The following is a 23,278-nucleotide window of genomic DNA, read 5'->3' as shown; positions in this document are numbered from 1 at the left end:
TATAATGGCTGAACCTTAGAAAAGCATGTTTTAGGTTTCAATTAATTTAAAGCATGTTATTATTTGAGTTATGAGCATGATACGTGAGATAATTACGCGAATAGAATTTGTCTAAATAATCCGCTAAATAGATCATAATTATTATGTAATTGATTTATGTGAGCGCTTCCGCTGCCAACCCCTTCATTAGTTTCCTACCATCATTGACATAATCACTTTGTCGATTGTTTTAAATTTAATTTTTCATTTGTGTAGGCGAACCCCACGTGTTCTTTTTCCTAGCAGATATATAGTCTTCTATATAATTCTGAATGAGATTACACGAATGCACATAAGTGTATAGTTCTGGTAGTAAAAAATGACGATTCTAACTTCCTCTATCTTCGGCAACTCTCTTTTTTGGTTTCATTTTTGAAGATGTGAATAAAGTTTATTCCATTTTGTTGAAATTATACTCCCTCCGTCCCAAGATAAGTGACCTACTTCTTTTGGGCACGAGATTTAAGGAATAGTATTTAAATAAGTTAAAGTGGAGAGAGTAAAGTATGAGAGAGGGAAAGTAGATGAGAGAAGAGAGAATAAAGTAGGTGGAGAATAAAGTAAGAGAGATGACTTTTTGCTAAAAATGGAAATAGGTCACTTATAGTGGGACACCCCAAAAAGGAATACAAGTCACTTATCTTGGGACGGAGGGAGTATTATTTTTGGTTTAATTTTTCAATTTTGAAATTATATTTTTCGGCACAAAGGTATTCGAAATGGTATAAAATTTTGGTATATCGTACCGAAGTTAGTACAATATACCGAAATTCCAATACTTGCAACGGCCTAGATATTATCCATAGCAAAATTTTGGTATATCGAAATTCGATATACCGAAACTTTCAATACGGTAAAATTATGAAATTCTTTCATATTGATATTTTCGATACAATAACGATACAAAATTTTCGATACAATATACCGTATCGACTCAGCCCTAAGTAAGGCATCAAAAGGCCGGATAGAAGAGTCACGATCATGGGTCATCAAAACAATTCAATAATTGATGTCTCAATTCTCTTAATTGCAAATTATTTCGTTTTAATTTTGTAATATCTTATTTTACCATGTAATATCAAATCTTAATTATATAAGAACACGATGATTTCAGGTTGGGTTGGATTTGACCTTATTGGGTTGGGACGATATTGGATGAACCCGATAGCGACCCAATCCATATGATTTGCCAGTCCTAATGACATGAAAACATTATGTCTCTAAATCACTATCCTTATATTTAATTTGATTGAAGATAAATTAAAATCTCAACTATTCGATTGAATTAAAAATCAATTAAGATTCTTAATTATTTAATTGAATCTAATCTGAGATCAATCAGATTTTCAATTGTACCAAAAATCAATTGAATTGGGGATTAATCGAGAAATATTACATTCCAATTTAATCTAAGATCACTACAATATTCAACTATTCAATTCAACATGGTCTAAAGTCTAAATTTAATTAAACTATCAAATTGTTTAGTTAAATATAGGATCTAGGGGAGATGATTAAAACAAGAATGCACCTAAATTCAGAAATGCAACCTAAATCTTGGCCTTAGGATTAGATGATCTAATGGTCAATAATTAACCAACAACACGGAAAGTAATAATTAAGCAATTTTAGGTCATATTTTAAGATTTGGGTTTAATGTCATGTTAAGATCATTTTAGGTCATTTAGAACTCTTACTTTGTCTAGCTTCTCTCCATCGCCTCCGCTGACCGCTGCGGTGAACCGTCGACGTCGTCCGTCGACGCCGGCGAAGGAGGTCGACCGCCTCCGTCTTCGCCGTTGTCTTCGTCTTCTACTTCCGTTTCCGGCGCCGTCAAGATTCGTCTCCGCTCAAGATCTTTTCCCTTCGTCGGCTTCGAAATGGAAGCAAAGAGGACCGTTTTACCGTGTTTGAAGCAGGGCGTTAAATATGGAGAACAAAACGCAAACTCTCAAAAGGAAGTACTCACTAAAATTGATGCCATCTCTTTAATTGAGGATGAGATTAATCGCATCGTAAGAATGCTACACTATATTCTAACTGTGATGGCAAGTTCGAGAAATTGTGGATGGGATTAATCGCATTAATCATCGTAAGAATGCTACACTATACTCTAACTGCGATGGCAAGTTCAAGAAATTGTGGATGGAGTTGGATGATCTTACTATCACTGCGCTCTCTGCTTTAGAAAAGGGAAATCAACTTATGAAAACTAAGGGAAGGCTTTTGGTGATGAATACTAAAAAAAATCAGTTATCAAAAGCAAGATCTTCTACCTTACATGGAAAAGTGCAATTTGAAATCAAAAAGTGTTACTTTGCTAGAGCTTTCATCTATATCTTCATGCTTGGTCTTACCGTTTTGTTGCCAAATCTAGTGGCTGCATGCACCTGATTCTCAGGCCACTAAAGAGGTGAAAATTTTTAATGAAGTGTTGAGGATTGCCTTCTTTGTCATCTGCGCATTGATCTTGACCCAATTCCTCGATTCATATGTGCGAGACATGCTTAAAGATCAAAATCAAGTGAAGAAGAGTGGCCAAGTCATACAATGGACGATATTGTTCATATATCAAATGTTGCATCAATCGAATCTCGTAGTGTTAGAGAATATGGTCATACGCAGCAATGTGTAAGTGCACGGAAAGCTATGATGGAGCTGCAGGAGTGCATGAGAAGTTAAGGTGGAGATGCGATGCATGTGATCAAGATGTGAGCTGAATTTTGAACTGCCATCATTGAGCCGTTAGTTTCAGTTTGTTAGCGGTTGTAATTGACTCGGTGTAGCTCTCATACATCCGAGCTTAAGCTTTGTATTAGTGCTAGCAATGTAGCTCATTTTTTTTTTTTTTTTTGTTGTTGTTCAAGTTGTATCCTCTCCACCAATATTGTATAATTCGATCATTGAATAAAGAAGTGTTCTTCCCCTATTCTTTTTCTTCTCTTTCACTCACAATCAAATGTTCACATATTCTTCGATCTTCAACACGTAGAAAATGATAAAAAAACAAAGAAAAATTTAAGCAGCAGTGAACTGTGTGTTGCAACTTAGATTCTGTTTCTGTATGTTGCAAACTTGAATTCTCATGGACTAGTATGAAACTTTGATTCTGTATGTTGCAAACTTGAATTGTGTATGTTGCAACTTTGGAGTGCTTTTAAAATAAAATAAAAAGATCATTTTAGGTCATTATTTGTAAGAATGACCTAAATATAGACCAACAATGACCTAAAAATGTCACGCGTATAATATTGTTCTGCGTTTCTGTATTTGTCACGACCCAACTTTGCTTACTATAGCAAGGTTCGATATACCGTGACTGTGGTGGATAATAAGAATGCGGGTTGGGTAAAAAAATGGACTTCATGGTTGAACTTTCTGACTGTAGAGTATAAACATTGAATACATGAATAGAATGGCTCGATCACAATGACTCGAGTCGGGGACAATACAATATACTGGTTAATTATCAGAGTCTTTAGAGAAATAAAGAATTTCACTTGCTTTAATGCACAGCGGAAGGAACTGAACGCGGTTCCATGTATGAAGACACGAACCTCCGAGAGTATTGAATGGAACTATAAGTAGGTCTGGTTTAATTAGCACCCTTCCCTCCATCACAGCTCAACCTGCACATTTAGAAGTACATGCAGGGCTGAGTATAAAAGTACTCAGTGAACACATTGCCGAAAACTACAATAATACATTTGAAAATATTGTCAAGCCATTATCACAGTAACACTCAGGGGTTTTATTAAAAAGACCTGAGTTTACTAAATACCATTTTTCGACTGCACAGTCTAAGTTCTTTCTGTTCTTTGCCATATCTGTACATCTTGTGTCGTAGAGATGGTGTTCTCCTACGGTCACCTTAACTTTCATGTGCCGGGAAAGTGGCCACTTTCCACGAGCACCGGACCGGCCAACCCTCTCGATGACACACGGTCCACGTGTACACTAGTCCGAGTAGGGACTCTCCCCTTGCTGGGACCCGAATTCGATTTCTTACTTTATTTGGCATAGCACATTCGGTATAACCAAACAGATAGGCATTATACATAAAACAAAACATTTAAGGCATGACAACATTATTTTCATACTTAATCATCATAAAATAATTCTTCATACTTTTATCCATTGTAGGATAGGAAAGTTCACCTCGTATGCTTCTTACTCCGTATGACAATATTAACCCACTTGGAGTTAAATTCCTCTGATACCTTCCTTTATACTCTAATTCTCTACACAAGTTATGGCTGTGCGTCTTTCTCGGTAAATTATCCCAACATCATCATTGTTTTATTTAATTTCATCACGTTTGCAGAAGTAGAGTCAAGGAGCTTGTTTGATGGCGGAGCTCCCGGGATGGTGCAGGTGGTAAAGAAGGTCAAGTCTAGGTACTATTCATCTCTTCCCCACTTCCTATTCTTTTGCCCATAGGTAGATATATATTTATTTTACTAATTACCGTGGTCATTTTCTTATGTAGGAGGTTTTTCTAAAATGGAAGCAGGAGTTACTAATCGCTCGCGATGTCGGACTTTCTTTTATCATTGTAAACATTCAAATACCACTTGTTATTTTATGCATCTAGATTAGTGCATCAAATATGTAATTAGAACGGGGTATTACAGTATTTAAATCTAGTTTTTTCATAGATTAAAACCCTAGGATCTAGATTCCAAATTACTAGGATCTTGATTCCAAATTACTAGGTCATATTAGGTTTAACTAGCACAATCTGTTAACTATGATAACTTATTAATTCTACACATTAAAAATATCAATACGATAATATTAAAATGTCAACAAAAATTTAATTAATATATACTCCATCCGTTCGCGAATAGGAGTCCATTATTTCATTTTGTTCCGTCGGCGAAACGGAGCCCCGGATCATTATTACTATAAATGGTAAAGAGACTCAACATCCCACTAGCCCATTTCGCTCATATATATATACCGGTGGGATCCACATTCCACTAACTTTCTTTCACCCTCTTTTCTTAATATTTTTAAAAAACTGTACCGGAATGAAGTGAGACTCCTATTAGCTTACGTAGGGAGTATGTGTTTTTATATTAACATACTTTGTGTTGTTAAAATTTTTAATAATATTTTTTAATGTTTTAAACCTAAACTAAAAAAATAAAATACAGATAAATAATATTGAAGGTGCGTCGAACGAATGTAATGCATATATAAGAAGCTCACATAACATAAGGTGTGTAGTATACCATTTCGTAATATACTCATTAGTATATCGTACTAGTATACAAATCAATAACTACTAGTACATCCTAGTATATGTTTTAGTATATATAGTACTAGTATATATGGGTGCGTTAAAATGACATCATACTACCATTTCTAGTCAATCATTTGTACACGTGGACAAATAATAAGTTGTCATGTGGCAATAAAAAAAAATGCTCAAGTGTAAAAATCTCGGCCAGCAATATACAACACTATATACACCAATTTTTTCTCGACCAGCAATATCCAACACTCTATAAAATAATCTATAAATTGTTGTGTAGCATTTATAATATTGCTGTGTAGCGTTTATAATATTGCTGGATATGTGGTGTCACGGTATCATTTTAAGAGGTGTTGTCATTTTAACACAAACCCTAGTATATATTAATTGATAATAACATTGAGTTATTCTATAATATGGAATAAAAATAACTAGAGTATCACAACATAACAATATTAATAAGTATTGAGTAAAACACATGAGTATGATTTATTACCCCATAATATCATTAATAATAATACATTTTATGATTATAATATGTGCTGCAATTATAAAATCTAAACGTATTTAATTAAATCTTAAATTAATCGAATCAGAAGATCGGTTGAAATCAAATGAATTGAGATTACCAATTAATCAATTGAAATATCCAATTAGAAATATGAATATAAGATTTAACTGAGATTTTTAGTTCAATATAACATCTATTTTATTTATCGGTAATGAGTAATAACTTAATTATTTTTCCTTAACAAGTTATCATTCATATTTTTATCAATTTATTTCCTACACTATCATTTCACGCCCCACTAGTAAAGATCATTATTTTTTTGAATTATTAAACGATCACATTTTAAAATTATTACGTAGTACTCCACTAAATTAACATATTTTCACTCATCAATTAAAAAATTAATGAATTTAGATGCTGATACAAGTATCATATACTACAAAATAATCTTTTAATGATACAATAATAGAGATGCAACTACTTACGTTAAAAAAATTAAAAAATTAATAATAATTTAGAATATAAAAGAAAATGTATTTAAATTGAGGACAAATTACCTATTTTTTTTATTTTGCTAAAGCGCTTTCATTTGTATTTCGTAATTTTGGTTGGAACACCAAGAATTATGAACTTTTTGAAACATTAATAGTATACTTAAAAATACATTAGCGTCTTTTTTTGTATTAAAAAAATATCCAGTCTTTTTTAATAATGTATTAATTACATTAGTTTTACGCATCAATTAAATACTTAAGATAGTAGCATTAAAAAATGCTAGCGTTTTTTCCACTCTTAGAGCATCTTCAATAGCTTTAGGCCAGCCACAGGCTAGCCACTCTCTCTCACTGCCACGTCATCAGCACTAAAATTCTACCTGCCACATCATCATTTCACTCAAATAGGCTAGTCTAAGGCCAGCCACAGGCTAGCCGCAATAAAAATAATTCAAAAACAACTACATTTTACGGAATTAAACACAAAATACGGAATTAAATTTACGACACATGTACGGGAAAAATTCGTTAATTTTATTTAAATAAAAAAAGTACATTAACTAGAAATCAAAAAAAAATTACATAGTAAAAAAAAATTCGGGCTTCCACACACGAGCCACCGCCCCACTATACTCCTCATTAATTTATTAAAAAAATACATTAAAAAATGTTAGTATGTCTTGAATCCGTTATAGTTTGCCGCTAGCCGAACGGGGATCTCGCTGTTTTAGGTCTTAATTTTGTATTGGGCCTAGCCCGTCTTCTGTGTGCCTATTTAAAAATTACATAATTAAAAAAAAATTATAAAAAAATACATTAAAAATGCAATAAAAAAATGTATAAAAAATTACATTAAAAAAATGCAATAAAAAAAAATGCATAAAAAAAAATTAAAAAATAGCGCTGGCCGATCGCTAGCCGATCGGCACGCCACAATGGCGGCCAGTGCTCGCAAATCGGCGTGCACTCGCCTATTCTCTCGCCGATTTTGCGTTGGCGATTCCAATAGTTCAGCTAGCCGATCGGCTAGCGACGTGAATCGGCTAGCCGATGGGCTAGCCGCTATTGGAGATTGTCTTATCCCCACCACCCGACACTTCATTCCCCCTTCTCCAGTATTCCCTGCCACCATGCAACTTACCGTCGCCATTTCTCTTAATTGACGGCTATCACCACCATTATTATTTCTTTTAAGACACGCTCGCTTGAAGTAAAGGCACAATAAAAACCAAAAATAAAGTATTTGTGTTTCATGGATACTAAAAATTGCAGTAAAACTAAAGGGTATCGTTCAAATTTCAAAACATTTGATGACTTTTAGTTGGCACAATTAAGACTGAAACCGTTTTTTTTTATACCACATTACGACCATTCCACATCAATCAAAGAAAAAAGAATGAACTATATAAAAAGTTCTTAATGTTTCTGTTTGTGTCACTTTAGGCCCTAGAGAAAAAAATACCTCCACACAACCCTAACCTTAAACATAATCACGTATCTTATTTTTTCTGAGTAAAATGCCCTTAAGTCCTAAAAGGACATTTTTGTCATTCCATTATATTGTTAACATGTAATTTCTGGTACATTTTTTCACAAACTTCTTATGTAATTTTCTAATAAGTTCTAGTATTTTATACTTTACACTTTCTAATTTTTTTATAATATACACTTATCATCAACCATATTAATTAATATGAAAATAATAAAATGAGACCCTTTCTTCCTTATAAGACTCATTTTCTGATATTTTTTTTAATGTATTCTAATTCTCCTAATTTTTATTTGTTTTTTACCTTGATTTATCGATCGATTTTATTTATTATGAAAGTATCCAATTTTGCAGTATTAATTTATAAATTTACATTGTCTTAATTTCAGATACTATCATTAATAAACCCTATATATTCATATGATGTTAAAAATTTCAGTTGAAACTAAATTAAAATTCTTAATAAAATATCAATAAATATAAAATTTATCTATCAATATATAAAGTGGCAGTTTTTTGCACTGCCACATGGCATAGTTTTGGCGGGAACTGATATTCCTTTTTTTACTCCTATTTAATAATTTTTGCAGGCTTTATTGTGGTACCGCATAAAGAAAAAACTACTCTATTACAATGCTTATTTATTTATCCTTCCAAAGCAGCTGCTGTATCCATAAATCAGTTTCCAACGCCTTTGTCCTCAGTTTCCAACGCCTTTGTCCCTAAAAAAATATTATTGATATATCAGAATTCATGTTTAAAAGCTTTGCTGATTATAAACACAAATAAATCTATACAGAAATTTGGAAAAAGTGTAACAGCCTATTATCATGCAGTCTAAGAAATTTAATCCACTGTATTTTAAACACTATATATTTTATTAGCAAAAAAAAAAAATTCAAAATCTAAATATAAAGGTTCGAAGCATATAGTTCTGAACTACATAGCTAATTTTATTTTAGCCGAAATATTAGTATGTAATAAAAGCTTTTATAAATTTTTTAGTACTCCGTATTTGTTATATGGAAGGTCTGTTGGTCTATTATTGTGCTTTTTTTGGGAACTCCACACTAGAGCAGGCTCTTTACCCTATTAGCCCACACATTTTCACCTATAAATACCCATATATTCATCTTCCAAAATCATTTACAATTGGCTTCAGGAACAAAAGTATTCGGTACTTCAGTTTTTTTATCTTATTATTTCTTCTCTCCCAAATATTATGGGCTTCATTCTTGGTTGAATCTTCTTTGTTGCATGTGTTCTCCTTCGTTATCTCAAACCTGCCACATTTTATTAGTTTATATTGGTTTGTTTAGTTTAGTTTTTATTTCTTTTTTTTTTTTTTTTTTTTTTTTTTTTTTTTTTTTTTTTTTTTTTTTTTTCAGATTCACTGTTTGACACATAGTCATCAACTGTAATAAGCAACCCAAGGTTTCTGTACTTCAGTTATGTGTTTACCTCCTTTATTTTTGCTGCTGAAATTGCTGGTTTTGATCTTTTTTTCTTCCTGTCTCTTTCTGTAAACTTCTTCCTTGCATCTTCTTTCCTGAAAAATCACTTATAATGAATCTGGGTTTAGCAACTAAAAGTATTATGCACTGCATTTTTTTACCTTTATGTTCTTCTATCTCAAATTTCTTCTGTATTCCTCTTCAATGAATACTCCTTCTGTCACTTTTTTGTTTACCACTATCTGCTCCATCTCTATTTATTATGCTGCAATACAGTTTAGTTGGGAGAAATCACTCCCACTGTACGAAGAAAAATAAGTTTGAGTCAGCATTTGAAGATCTGGACAATAGCAAGGATGAAGGAGAAATTGCAGTACTGAAGTTAATCTTACATCTATTTTTACTTGGTTTTTGTATTATTGTTTCTTTTTTGTACTGTAGATTATGTTCGTATATCCATGCATTGTAATGCATCTAAGGTGTACTTTAATACTGATTTTGTTGAATTCAAAGATTTTCAGAAGTGTTTTTTTTTATTTTATCTTCTAGGAAAGTGTATGTAATGTTCTGAATATTCTATTGACTGTTTTTTAAAATTAATTTTAATTTATTTTGTAAGGATCTCCAATGAGTAGTCCTTTCTTGGTCAAAGTTGTATTGTCAAGTATTCTGGAAAGAAGGCTAAATAAAATCTGAGTTTGATGATATGGTATTTAAATCTATTAATGATCTCTTATGTCTTAAGGTATTTGTTTAGTTTCTACCTATTTAGGACATGTTTTTGTTAGTTAGAGTTTAACTATTTTTTTGATAATTAACTTTTTGTTAGTTTATATCTGGTTTTGATTCCCAGTAGGATCTTAACGGATACTCCATCTGGGAGGATTGAGACTGTGGAGTATCACTTTGGGGAATGGTATCATATGGCATGGAAGACGTGTGTCAAGAAAGTTATGAAGGCTGATAATATCTTTTATTGTGACGTTGCGCAAAGAATGATGATTGGGCCATTCCAAGGTTTAGGTTTGTGTGTTGTGGATGGTAGAAGCAGTGCTACTTTTCTTCTTTGGTATCGTTAGAGTGTCCACTTATTAGGTAAAAAGTTTCTGATATTGTTGGTTCTGATAACCAGGTGTGATTTCATTTCATTTTATATTAGATGATGAATATTGATGTCTTTTTGTTAAATTGTTTGTTTGTAATTTTCAAGGATGATGGAGTTGGTTACATTCCTAAAGAAATACAGGATAAACTTGTTGGTTACATTCCTAAAGAAATACAGGATAAACTTTTGGGTCAGAATGTCCTATTTAAGGTGCAGATATGGAATGATTTGGAGTTTAGGATTAGTAATCCTTTTACTGTTAACAAAGCTTGCAACTTATCTGAAGTTGTAAACAAATATCTTACTCCCGAGTTGATTCTAATGAATATAAATTTGTGGTTGGGCTAAGTGAATTATTTGTTGGATCAGATCAGATCTCCTTCATCACAGCTTCATCTTCGGTTCTGGAGTTTCTCCTTCATCCCTGATATTGTCCCAATCTTGATAAATCCCTGATATTCTCCTTCATCACAGCTTCATCTTCACAACTTGAGAAATCCAGATCCAACAAATATCAGGGATGAAGGAGAAACTCCAGAACCGAAGCTTTAGTGGATTTATGGGCTTTTATTTTATTTTGTCATCTTAGTCTTTTTTTGTTTAGTTGCTGTTTCTTGGTTATTTTTTTAGCTGTTTGGCATCCTTTTTTATAGTCAAGTTGTTAGGTTCAGCTTTTCTTTATGTCCGTTATTGGCTCTGCATTAATTCAATGTATTAAATCTACTATCTTAAGCATTCATTAGTTTTTATGCACTTCGAAGTTGAATTCTACATATGTGGTTAGGTTTCATTTTATGTGTGGAATCTCTGAAGTTCGGAAATTTAATGGTTTTAGTTTCAGGATTCATACTTAACAATAACATTAGCCAATCTGAACTTATCCTAAGAAACATAAGATATTAAACGTAGGTTTTGGTGTCTATTTTTTCTTTCTGAATAGCACATTGGCTTCTGAAAGTTATATGTGTGCTGATTCCTAAAAAAGTTTATTTTCCTCCGAAAAACATATTAATCCAAATAATGCCAGAGTTGCAGTAGATTGATCAGTATATGTGTACAAAAGAAATAACTGAATTTGGTTTTTACCCTAATGCTTAAACCACAATATGAAATGCATTTAATCACCAGTTCATATATCATTAAAGAGAAACACATAACTTAATCAAGACCATCATAAAACAGTGCACCACCATCCCTCTCGCATGCTGCCCCGTTTATCTCTGATTTGTGATTTTCTGGTCGATCGTTTGAGTTGGCGTGTGTAGGCGATTGAAGAATTTCGGTCGATTCCTTCAATCACGAGTGTGTATGAGGTGAGTGTGTAAGGCTGATTTCGTGGTGCAAGGTGAGGATTTCTTCGATTTGGATTTCTTTAGGCAATCGGGATTAACGTAAGCGTGTTGGGTTGAAGGATTTGTGTGTGCGCGAAATAGATGATGTTTTCTCTATTTTGTTGGAGTATTTATTATTTTACTCAATTTGTTTTATGGAGTATTTGATTCTCCTGTTTCTTTTATTTTAAACCATTTTAATATAAATTGGTTATTAAAGTATATATCGTACTCAAAATATGTTTTTACATATGATTAATGATCATTAATCTATTTTAGGCGTTTTTTTTCTTTTATCTAGAGACAATTATTAAAGTTTTGTTAATTTAAATTTGATTTTAATGTTAATGTAATTTATTTGGGTGAAAAGGTATGGGCCGTTTTTCTTTATTTTGTTTTCAATTGTTGGGCTTTCCAATTTCATTTCATTTAGTCCACTATAATAATTAATTTAGTCCCGTTCATAATAATTTAGTTGGGCTGAACATAATATTTTTGTTAATATTGAATATGAAGTTTAAGATTTTACTCCGACCGTCCACGAAAAGGAGTCCCGTTTTTCTATTTTAGTCCATACGCGAATAAGAGTCCCGGTTCACTTTTACTATAAATGGTACTAGGGTCCCACCTCCACCTAACTCATTTCACTCACATATCATTTAAAACTAATATATACAAGTGGGGCCTCTATTCCACTAACAAATGGGACTCCTATTCGCGGACAGAGGGAGTAGTTTATAAAGATTAAATATTCTTGCTTCATACACATATAACATATTTGTCATAATATTTACATAGCGTCTTGCATCAATTGAAAGACAGGTATAAATGGAGGTAATTACATGTTTTATATAAAATATTTTACCTTAAAAAAATATTAAGTTTACATATTTCATACAAAAAATTACATTAGTGTTTTAAATTAATACATACCGTTAAATTATTTAAACACCATTAATTAATTTATAATTTGTCCAACTTATCATCATAATAAAAAAATAATTAGAGAATTAATACTGATAATCACTCTAAAAAAATAAATATCAATTCTTCCAGCAATTGATCGTGATTTAAAAAAAGTTGTTCCTCAATAGACTCGATATAGAACACGATATAGAATAAGTCCATATTTCATATTTACAAAATGACTAATTTGAGCTTCAAACAGACAATATTTAATTTATACAAAAAAATTAAATAACTTTTTAGTTGTATTTTTCATGTTACGTGAGAGAGCTTCGACAATAAAATGCGATTCGTTAATTTGATGGTGAAGAGTTTTAGTTTAAAACTTTTTGTACAAATTAATGGAAAAGTTTTAATTTAAAACTTTTTGTACAAATTTGAAAAATTGATGAAACCTTTTGTATGTACCATGTAATTGGAATTAACGGTGTAGGGAGTTAACAGAATGTATTATTTTGGAACACTAAGTAAACTTTTTATATAAAATATGTAAACTTAATACTTTTTGTATTAAATTGAAACAAATATAAAATATTTTGTATGAAACATGTAATTATCCCGATATAAATGATGTATCCCGCATGCATATGATGTATACATTTACTCTCTCCATCCCCATACTACTCGCACTTTTTACTTTGACATCGTAAATTTGAATATGAGTAGTTAGTGTAATTAAATTAAAATTTTAAGTGCAATAAGGCAACACTTGATAAAGGAAATTCGAACAACTCTAATACCTTAATTAAATACCATAATATTTATTTAAAATAGAAATAATGCAAATAGTTTCAGATAGTCCGAAAATGAAATGTGCAAGTAGCATGGGATGGAGGGAGTAGTATATTTTATGATTCATGATTGGTTCTTTTGCAGAACTTACTACCGCGACAAGAGAAAGTGCAACTTTATTTGTTCTCCATTGAGTTATTTGTATGATTTTTTTTCACAAATTAAAATTGTACTTCGTATTAAATTGTGTGAGATGTGGAAATCCTTTTTTAAGATTAGTTCAAAAGGATCCTGCTTCTTTTTAATTTAATAGTACATTTTCCTTTATTTATATATTTATTTTATTTCATCTACACATCTCTTTTATTATTATTTTTATTTTAATATTACTACACTCATATTAAATATTATAATAGCACGTATGCTAAGTATGAAATAGTTTATTTATAATATTTTGAGATTAATACATATTTTTTTTGTTATTGTTTATAATGATATGAATAATTGTATAAATTGTATGCTAAACATTTGTAGATATTATAATTGTATAAATTGTAGGCTACATATGAAATGGTTTGTTTATAGTATCTCAAGATAAGTACATAATTTTATTTTATTTTGGTAATGAAAGCGGGCAATGCCCGAATGAAACTACATACTACCGATCATAAGAAATTCCTAAACTATCATGTAATAACCAAATAGCAAGGCCTGTGGGCGGCTGTTCAAGAACATGCACTACTCTCCCAAAGTTGTATGCATGGTGTGACAAGAAATCTGCAGCAAAATTTCCTTCTCGATGCACATGTCTCACTGATGCCGAATCAAACTCTAGCAATAAGCTGCCAATCTTTCCCACTATCGCACGACAGCTGACATTCACCTCAAATTTCCGTGTAATCATAGCGACCACTACAAGATTATCGCTCTCTACCTCCAACATTCTTGATCCCAGTGTTTTTGCAAATTCTAAACCATGAAAAATGCACCAAATTTCAGCAAGAAGAATAGAACAAACTCATATGTTAATGTTATGAATAGTTTTTATAATTAGTTTATATTCTTATACATAAATATATATTTATATTATTTACTTTATATTTTATTTTAATATATTTAATTGTTAATATATTTTCATTATTTGAAAATTCTTTGACCCGTGCATAGCACGGGTGGTAACACTAGTTTTCTTAAACTTAGGCTTAGATTAACAAATTAGTTCGATGATATATAATGAAATAATATTTTAAATGTCAGTGTTTCAAGAAAATAATTATTGTATTATTTGATTAAATATGAAATACTATTTTTTATTCTATGTATTATTGATTCAGATTTTATTTCATAAATAACTTAATTTTTCCATATTTTTTGTTGTTTCTCAATGAATTTCCTACATGATATAAGTAGTACTCCCTTCGTTCCATAGTAATGGAGGCATTTCTTTTTGTCACGGAGATTAAGAAAAATTGTGTTAGGTGAGTTAAGTAAAGAGAGAATAAAGTGGAAAATGAAAAAGGTAGAGAGATGAAGAGAGAAAAAAGTAAGAGAGAGTAAATTAGGTGTGGAAAAATGTGTTGACTTTTACTAAAAAGAGAAATGACTCTATTACTGTGGAACATAACAAAATGGCAAAATGATTCTATTACTATGGAACAGAGGGAGTATATTGTTACCACTAACTAGATATAGAGGAATATAAGAAGTTTTTTTTGTGTAGAAATATTGATAAAACTTTAATCACGTATGAAGTACCAAAACTTATTAGGATATTACATAAGAAGTTGCTGACAGAAATGTGACATAATTCATATGTCAGCGAATTTAGGGATTGCCAAATATGCCCTTCAGGGCATTTGAGCATTTTGGTCTGAAAAATGGCTACAAATATACGATATGTGATTATGTTTAAGGTTAGGGTTGTGTGGAAACATTTTTTTTCTCTAAGGGTCTGCAGTGACACAAACAGAAACGTTAGGGACTTTTTATATTGTTCACTCAAAAGAAAAAAAAAACTTCTTTTATTGACAGTAAACATTTTCCTTTTTCATTTTTGTTCTTCTTTTGAAAAAAAATGGTCATGTTTTTGGTGTTCCTTATCTTCTTGTCAACAAACAAATTGGCATATCATTGCCATTGATGAAAACAATGGAAGTCTTTACGTTGTTGTCTCACTCAAAATTAGTCGACTAAAAATGATACAATTCGCGATAGTTATCGTAGTTTCGATTAGGTTATTATCTTGATTGGATGTTTAACTGCTTAAGATAATTATGAGTTATCCTATTTAAGTGTTTGGTATAATAAGTTATAAATAAGGATAAAATTATGATTGTCAAAATTATCCTTATTAATTTGAGGGAACATCATTTTTGGTCCACGAACTTTGCCAAAGTATCATTTTAGGTCCGTGAACTTTGAAAATATCATTTGAGGTCCATCAACTATGGAGTAATATCATTTGAAGTACTTTTTTACTATTTTCAAGTTTTTTTGGACGAAAATACCCTCAATATTTTTAAGGGTATATATTTTTAATAAACTTTTGATATACTCATATTTTTTATAAATATCTTTACTATATATTTTTGATGAATTTTTTAAATATAATTTGACCTTCAATATTATCACTTAATTTTGTGACATGCAAGAAATAATCCTTATTCAATTTTTTTATTGTTAAAGAAGTTCTATATTCAATTTTAAAATTCTTTAATATAAATAATTAAAGAAGCAATTTAACTTGCATGTCACAATATGGTAAAATTATATTTAGAAAAATCGTCAAAAATATATTGTAAAGATATTTATAAAAAATATGAGTATATGATAAGTTTATTAAAAATATATACCCTTTAAGGTATTGAGGGTATTTTAGTCTAGAAAAACTTGGAAATAGTAAAAGAGTACTTCAAATGATATTATCTCATAGTTGATGGACCTCAAATGATATTTTCAAAGTTCACGGACCTAAAATGATACTTTGACAAAGTTCGTGGACCAAAAAAGAAATTTCCTCTATTAATTTAAGTTAATGCATAAACTATCTTTATTAAATTAATAATTTTAATTAAAAATAATTTAATGATATTTAAAAATCTAAATTTTAAATTTAATTTTATAAAATAACATCTAATATTGAAATAAAAAACATGACAAAGAGAAGAAGAAGATAATTTTGAAATAATATCAAATTTAGTACTCCCTCCGTCCCAGAGAAGTTGGCACACTTTCCTTTTTAGTTTGTCCCACAAAAGATGTCACATTTCCCTTTTTGGAAAAAGTTCTCTCTTACATGAATATAAAAATTATATTTTCTCTCTTCATTTAACACACAAAACAAAACCTCCTAAAATCCCGTGTCATTTTCAAAGTATGCCAACTTCTCTGGGACGGAGGGAGTACAACATTGAAATAAGATTATATTGAAACAGTTAAAATGTGAAAAGACGAACCGACCAATTTCGAAATAAACCCTTAGTCCAGGTACTATTGTCGATATTTTTAAAGTCCCGAGACTATGGGCCAGATAAACCCATAGTCCAGGGACCATTTTTGTAGTTCACTCTAAAAATGATAAAGTACTCCATCTGTCCCAAGTTACTTGAGTCATTTCTCTTTTTGGCTAAAAATAAAACATCTAATCACACTTACTTTATTCTTTCTTTTACTTTGCCCTCTCTCCTCTTTCTTACTCTATTCTCTCTTCTATTTTATTTAACTCACTAAACACAACTTTCTTAAATCCCGTGCTCAAAAGAAACGCCTCAAGTAACGTGGGACGGAGTAAATAACAAGGAGAAAAATATTGCTATAAATGGATATGGACTATTTTCTATGGGACGGATGAAAAAGGAAATATGACATATTCTTATTGGACGGAGACAATACTAATTTTCTTTATCCAGTCATTAATTATATACTTTAATAAGTACCCTCTTTGTTCTATTAGTGTTGACACATTTTTTAACACTCGTTTTAAAAAATGGTACTCCCTTTGTCTCACTTTAGGAGTCTCGGTTGAAATATTCCATAAATAATAATAGGACTCATATTTCACTAACTTTTTTCCGCTCATATCTTATTATAAAACAAATACTCCCTCTATCTCATTAAAAATGATATATTTTCCTTTTTTTGGATTGTCTCATTAAAAATGAAACATTTAAAATGAAAATATCTATATCTCTACTTTTTCATCTCTCTTACTTTACTCTCTCTTCATTAACTCACAAAACAACATAAAAACTCGTGTTGGTTCCCAAATGTTGCATATTTAATGGATGGAGGGAGTATATAAAAGTAGAACTCACATTCCACTATCTTTTTTCACCAACTTTCCTTTATTTATTAAAACTCGTATTGAACTCAAATAGGACTCTTAAAGTGAGATGAATAGAGTAATTAACTTTCTTCGCCCAACAATAAGAGTCACATTTCACTTTTACCATAAATGATAAGTAGGTCTCACGTTCCACTAACACATAGTATTCTATTATTAAACGAATATAAAAAAAAATGGACATCATATTTCATTAATTTTTTCATTTCAATATTCTTTGTATCTCTTAAAATCCGAGTCGACATTGAAAATGATTTTTATTGTGGGAGGAAGATATTTAGTTCAAAGTGAATGGAAAATCACGAGAGAGAAAATACAATTATTTGTCTATAGGAATTAACGTTTAGATAAGACTATCAATTTTAGATAGCTAGAAGAGTTGAATATATAATGAGCGAGAAAAATTGTCCAAAATAGGCAGATCACACATATAACCAATACTAAGCAAATTTGGATAGTGGTGAGGCAGCTCAATCAACTTAGGCCACGTGTCATAAATAAAGATATGATACCAAATCTTTAATAAAGATTTCATTAGCAGTGTCACAGTCAAATCCACAGTACTGGTAAATTAGTTCGCAATACCAGGTTAGTTGGTTTGCAATACCGAACCATATGATACAGAAAGCAAAAGTCCCCAAAAAATCAAGCACAAAACTGACAGAACTCGAAAATATAACACTTTAAAGGGGCGTTCGGTGTTCGGTTTGCATGATTGTATCCTGAAATTAAATATGTAGTGTTTGGTTAATGAGATTCAATCCCACAATTTAATATAATCTTATGATAATTAGTCATAGCTAATCCCCTATGACTAAAACAACCTCACAATTCAATCCTAAATTATATCTTCTTATTATTTTATCTTGAAAACCAAAAACCACCTAAAAGCATGGTAAACCACAAACTAATCAAGAGGAGGAAACTAAAGCTGTAATATTTTTCATGTACAACAACTAGTCTCTCTCTAAACATGGTGATCATTATATCCTATCATCTTCCTTCACCCACTGCCTTTATCTTAAATTCTTAGTATTGGTTGCTAATTCCCATCTATATTTGGTCGTTAAGACTTAAACTCTTTATCATATGGACTATGGAGTATATGCAAAAAATAAACTGAAGTCTCAATTTGTGAACTCACCCATTTCCAGTTACTTCTGTCAGAATCTAAGAAAAGCTTTTCAAAATCCAACCGAGAAAAAGATTAGAAGAAAATGGGGTGTTACACAATTTCAAGTTAGCTTGATGAAAAAATACACTTTCCCAAACCAATAGAAATTATAAACTCTCTTGGTCTCATTTAAAATAAAATATTTTCCTTTTTGAGTTATCCCATTAAAAATGAAATGTTTTCTAAAATAGAAACAAATCATCTATATTTTTTCCTCTCTTTTCAGTAACTCACAAAACAAGATTGCACAAAATCTCGTTTGAAACCAAATGTTTCATATTTACTGGCGTACAATTGTATGGCAAAAAAAATGATTTTGCATTAGTATAATCAATTAAAATATACGTCCATGCTCATCTGTAGGTGTGATCAAACTTAAAAATCAGTGAAGAAATTAGATAGTGTTATTAGCAAAGAGGTAGATGCAGAAATATCCTAATTCCAACAAAATTGTAGATCTATATAAGGCGCAGTTTATCGGATGGATGTATGGGGCTTTAACCGAAGTAAATATTCAAAATTAGGCCATCTGAATAGTTAATACATAAAAATTGAAGTCGAGCAGATATTGAGATGATAGAGAAAGAGAGAGAGAAGTACCTTCATATGTAAAAACTATGAGTCAAGATGCACCTTCCTCAATGTGTGTGTGTGTTTGTGAATATAATATTCCCAAAATGACCTTCACCTGCATATGCATCTGCACCTCCTTCAATTTGTCAGCGAAGAAGGTAGAAGGTGCAGGTGCAAATGCAGGAAGAGGCTAACATCTTGGCATGGATGGCAAGAGAGAGAAACATAGGCCCAAATGATAAGATGTTGGGCACTTATAATTTGGAATTTCATGTAGTGAGTGTGTGTGTATATATATAAACTAGAAGGCGTGTGTACGTCACACAAACGTCCAATGTTGGTACCGCAACAAAGACTGTTATCTACGTCCTTTCCATTTTATCTTTCTTCATTTTCCTGCTGCCAACACCAACACCAACAGCGTGATGCGGTAGAAAAAAAATGTTTAAAGGCTGTTTACTGTGCTCACTACGATTTTCTAGTTTCATGTTGCATCTGTGTTTACAAAAGTCAGATGAATTGGAGTAGTATTTAATTTGCGTGTTTACATCTGCCTCCATTGCTGAATATTTGAATCAGCTTTAATTCCGGCCCCCTTAATTTCCCTCATCAGTATGCCCAGATTTGGGGTATTCACGTCACTAAGTCGACTTGGGTTTTGTGGAGCCAAAATATCCGACCCGACTCCTTTACATTTATGAATAGTAAAATATTCTGTTTAGATATTTAGTAATATATTAAATTCGAAATAATTCTATAAAAGAAAAATAGTGTTACTTAAATTACTATAACGACTGTACAATGGATTGGTAATACTAGAAAAAACAGCGCAAGACATGCATGTGTTTGATGAGAAGGTGGAATGTATAGAAATTGAACTACTAATAGGAAGTTGAATAATGTGAAAAACAACAGCACTTAGGGCGAAACAAAACAAAGCGACGAAGACGAAGCCAACAATTAGATAGGATAAGAGACATGATGTGGAGGACTAGACCCATTAATTTATGAATTTATCTCCCCAGCAGAAGAGGGAGAGTGGAACGATGGTGCCTGGACCTGACGCTGGTGGAGTTTCTCGTACACGTGGTCCACCAATAGCCCACGTGATGTGGAAGCCCCTTCTCACGTGGGATTTGCCTCCTTAACTAATCCAAACCTGCCACGTGGAATTTACCTCGTGGCCTTGTACTCGCAAAGTGGCTTTACCTTTTCTTCACTTTCTCAACCCCCACACTTGGCCTCATATTTCCAACAACTTGCATTGCTCTGCTTTACCCCTTCAATTCTTTTTACCCCTTCACCACACAGTATACACTTAGACTGCTCTCAAAATTCAATCTTCTCAACTCCTAATTCAATGCAGTTTATCTACCATTTTTCCTTGTATATCAATCTAGCTTACCGGGAAAAATGTCATTTTTCCAATTTACAAGCTTTTATTATTAGAAATTCAGAAGACCCTAATAATAAATTTTCTCCAAACTATCACTATTCATGCCTTTGGACGTCAAAAATTATTGCCCTCTGGATTTGGGTGTCATTGAACTATCGAGTCAATTTGAAATCCATATTTAAAATTCGATCCAAGGATTTGAAGTTTATGATTAGGGCTGTTTGTCAAAGTTCTCAAAAAATTTAGGAAGGAATTAGGATGGTGTGGTTGTTCAAGGTCGAATTTTGGCATCACGGTAACGATCGGAAAAATGAGCTTTTTTCTAGTGATAGGGTACAACTGATGCGATAATAAATTTAAATAAAGTATTTTTTTATGATATTAATCTTATTTAGAAAGAAAGCCAAGACTCATAAACTAGAAATATTGGGGTATTGTCCTAAGTTCTCATCTATTGAAACGAATATTCCATGCAAATTATAACATGAACAACGAAACATGAAATCTCTGAGTTAAGAGGTCCAATTATTAAAGGTTGGAATCCAATATTTGTTAAATGTCCTTTTCTCTTTTGTGGTGGCCCGCATAGTCGTTGGTCATGGCATTGGCCACCTACCAAACTACAATGCCACAAATGTTTGCGTATCGAAAGTGAAGATCGATTCAACTAAAAAATATCAAGATCTAACTTTTGGCCCAGCTCTAACCGTTATTATGTTGGAATCCAACAAATACAAGTATAAATGTGTTTGTGTCCGACGACAGCATTCAAGTTATATGGGCTGAAAGTCTATCAAACAAATAGAGCAACAATATATTCTACTAATAATCAAATTAACCAACCCATTATTAGTCAGGCCCAAATTAATGGCATTGTTTTACAAACACAAAATCAAGCTTCTTAGTATAATACTCCACTTAGCGCTATACTTAATCCAATCACGATCTTTATACCAAACATCTCTAAAACACGGATTATCTTTTACTTGACATGTTTATGGAAAATTGTACTTAGTAACCTTTTGGTAGAACAAAGGCCTTTACCTACATATTCTCTGCGAATTAATGCGGTCACGAATATTCACAAATCACACCATAATTTGCAATTGTGCAATTGGAATTCGTAAATTAAAATCAGCTTTAATTTCAGTTTCATCGATTTCTATTAATTTGCTCCTAATTTTGTAATCTATTTCAAAATTTTAAATTTTATTAAATGCACTCTATTTTTAAATCATTTAAGGACTGCCATTGGGCTTGATTATGTTTAGGACTAAGTGGGTCCAAGGTCAATAACTTATAAAACTTGAATTTGGATTGGATATCAAGTTAGGCAATTTGAGCTCTTAGTGTTGGGCTTAAATTAAATATAGTTTGGGCTTGGAACAAGTCGTCCAAGATAGCATCAGGTCCGAAGTGACGTCGGTGGGGGGACAAACATGAAATATTTACGTCCAAGTTACCATGAGGTTGGGAGGGACAATTGGCCCCGGGATCCGCCACTATTTTCGTACAAACTTAAATTGTGATAGTTTTAACTTATCGCGACCAATTTTTCGAATCCTTTGGTTTCTATGCGTATACTATTTTTTTTTTTCAAAGAGTAAAGGCTCAAATTCGTCTTAAACATATGACTAGGAGTGGGTCGATACGATATATCGTATCGAAAACGTTATATCGTGTATCGTATCGAAAATATCGATATGAAAGAATTTCATATCGTTATCGTATCGAAAGTTTCGATATATCGAACTTTCGATATAAAAAAATTTCATATCGTTATCGTATCGATATTTCGATATATCGTATCGAAATTCGATATATATCGAAAATAAAATATCGATATATCGAAAATTTTCGATATATATCGTATTTTCGATATAAAATGATATATCGCGATATAAGGAAATTCATATCGTTATTGTATCGAAAACTTACAATACGATATCGTATCGTATCGAAAATTACGATATATCGAAAATTCGATAATTTTTCGATATTTTTCAATATGATACGAGCGATATATCATTTTTTCGATATTTTTCTCCAGCCCTACATATGACGATTTTACAATTTTGGTCCAAAACATTATTTTTTGAATTGTTTGGTCCTGAACAAATAAAATTGGATCGGATTTGGTCTATTTTCTACGGAACCATTTATTTTTAACAGTCAACAAAAAATAAATGGCATTTGACTATATTAGTATTTTTAATTAATATATTTAATATTTCTAAATCTTATTATACACTACAAACGGTACGTTCTTAACAGAGAAATTAATAGTAGTAATAACAGAGAAATAACAATAATGTTAACATACAAGAGTGAATTGAGTCGGATCCAACGGACCTTCGAACGATGACTTCACTGGACTGAGAGAAGGCCTGGCCAAGAAACTAGCCCATGGCT

General features: G+C 31.6%; 2 long non-coding RNA genes across 2 annotated transcripts; one reads left to right on the top strand and one right to left on the bottom strand.

Moving 5' to 3' along the window:
• Positions 1-3,389: 3,389 nt before the first annotated feature.
• LOC125185517 lies at positions 3,390-4,252 on the bottom strand. Its single transcript, XR_007170161.1, has 2 exons — positions 4,198-4,252; positions 3,390-3,668 (listed from the first exon to the last, which is right to left on the bottom strand). It is a non-coding gene; the product is annotated as an uncharacterized LOC125185517 (long non-coding RNA).
• A 6-nt stretch (positions 4,253-4,258) lies between these two features.
• On the top strand, positions 4,259-4,681 carry LOC125185516. Its single transcript, XR_007170160.1, has 2 exons — positions 4,259-4,436; positions 4,529-4,681. It is a non-coding gene; the product is annotated as an uncharacterized LOC125185516 (long non-coding RNA).
• Positions 4,682-23,278: the final 18,597 nt, after the last annotated feature.

Source organism: Salvia hispanica, chromosome 4, assembly GCF_023119035.1.
Source record: "Salvia hispanica cultivar TCC Black 2014 chromosome 4, UniMelb_Shisp_WGS_1.0, whole genome shotgun sequence".
In the NCBI taxonomy this organism is placed as follows: Eukaryota; Viridiplantae; Streptophyta; class Magnoliopsida; order Lamiales; family Lamiaceae; genus Salvia; species Salvia hispanica.
Note: the sequence above shows the minus strand (reverse complement) of the source record. Positions and strands in the feature narration are given on the sequence as shown.